The sequence below is a fragment of the Larimichthys crocea genome, chromosome XIII, assembly GCF_000972845.2.
Source record: "Larimichthys crocea isolate SSNF chromosome XIII, L_crocea_2.0, whole genome shotgun sequence".
NCBI lineage: Eukaryota > Metazoa > Chordata > Actinopteri > Sciaenidae > Larimichthys > Larimichthys crocea.
In genome coordinates, this window is record NC_040023.1 from 16,357,202 (window position 1) to 16,359,101 (window position 1,900).

Below are 1,900 nucleotides of genomic sequence, written 5' to 3' on the forward strand. Positions count from 1 at the left end.
GCATTTTTTTTTTATAAAATGCAATAATGAATATTGAACATAAACAGAATTAATAAAGATTTACTCTAAAAATATAACCATAAATGTAACTCTTAATCACAGTTCTGTTTAGTTTAGGGTTATGGGTTAGCATTATTGTGTTAAATATTGTGTAAACTCATGATGCAGAACATGATGTAGTTTATTTATATACATACATATTTGTATACAGACGGGTGAAAAATTAAAGTAAAAAACAATATAAAGTGTCTCAGTACGAGGTTGACCCAATAAGTCTGGAGCTCTACTGGAGGGATGAACACCATTCTTCCAAAACGTATTTCCTCATTTGGCGTTTCAATGATGGTGGTGTTGAGCAATGTCTAACACGTCAGTCCAAAATCTCCCAGAGCCGTTCAATAGTTGGTTGAGATCTGGTGACTGTGAAGGCCATAGTATATGATTCACATCATTTTCATGCTGTCATGGTTTTTGTTCCCTGTTTTATTTTGTAATTCCCTTCTCTCTGTGTCTTGTGTTACTTCCTGCCTTTGCTGTTTCCCACCAGTTTTAATTGTCTTTCTAATTTCACCTGTCCCTGATTAGTTTTTATCTGTGTCTCGTCGACACTTGTGTATTGTGTTCCTTAGTTGTCCCTGTGTTGGCTTCAGTTGAAGTCGTCTGTATTGTGCCCAGTCCTGTGTCCGTTGTCCAGTTCTTTGTGCTTCCACTTGTGTTTCTGTTGTGGATTATTGTTTGTTTGGACTTCATCTTGGATTCTATTACTAATACTATTTTATGTGTTGACCATCCTGTACAGTAAGTCATTAAAGTTTCGTTTTGTTCAATCTAAGTTCTTGTTTGCATTTGGGTTCACTTCCTTAAACTAAACCAGACACATACTCATCAAACACTCAGTGACCTGTCATCCCCCATGGATGGGAAGTCACAATATGTGCTTGGTTCATTTTCTGATCCTGTTTGCTGATGTCTTTTAGTCACTGCTCCCATTGAAACACTAAACAGTCGAGCAGTCTGCTGCCATCTGTGCCACAACCATAAACCCTCTTTCAAACTGACTTAGATCTTTTCCTCTTGGTACAAAATCGGAATTAACTGGGTCTGCTCAGTATTTTTTATACATGCCACAGAGCACGATTAGATGTTAATGGTTATGCAGTGTGGAAGCATCTGCATTTATGTTTTTTCACTCATATCTTCCAATTTGTCACCTGTCTGTATAGTGTACATAAATATATATAATATTTGCCCTCTATGAATAGTTGAATCTGGAATTTGCTTTTTAATTATGAGTAATTCACATGTAATGATTTTATTTATGTCTTTCTATATCTGTTCTGTTATCTTTACAAAATAGCAACCTTAAATATTCATTCATTTCACCTTTATTAAAATCAGAAATTCACTCAGGGCATGCCCTCATTTGTGATGATGAAGTGTCCTTGAGCTGGCTTTTTTTTTATTACTTTCTTATATTTTGTACAAAGATGGCAAAGAGGGAAACTATTTCATTGTTTCACCTTGATTGTAAGTGCATTCCCCTGTTGATATAACTCTGTAGGGAGGTTTACTCTACTGTATGTGAGGAGAAGAGGATCAATTCAGGGACCCACTTCAGAGAACACTGGTGTCTGATGTCTGGAGGTCTACATTATGTGAGTCCCTTTCATCAGTGCTTTAGATTGCTTTGGTCTCTTGAGTCCATCTGGAATACACTCAAGAGAAGATTGTGAAATAGTTTGATTACAGAGTAACGATGTGTTTGGACCTTTGAGGCATGTTCACAAAGGTCAAGAGTGTATTCAGTTGGTGGTCTGTGACATTGACAATGTGAACTGAAACTGAACGTTGACATCAATTTACAAGCACTTGAGACAAGACAACAACCTCAATAGTCTAA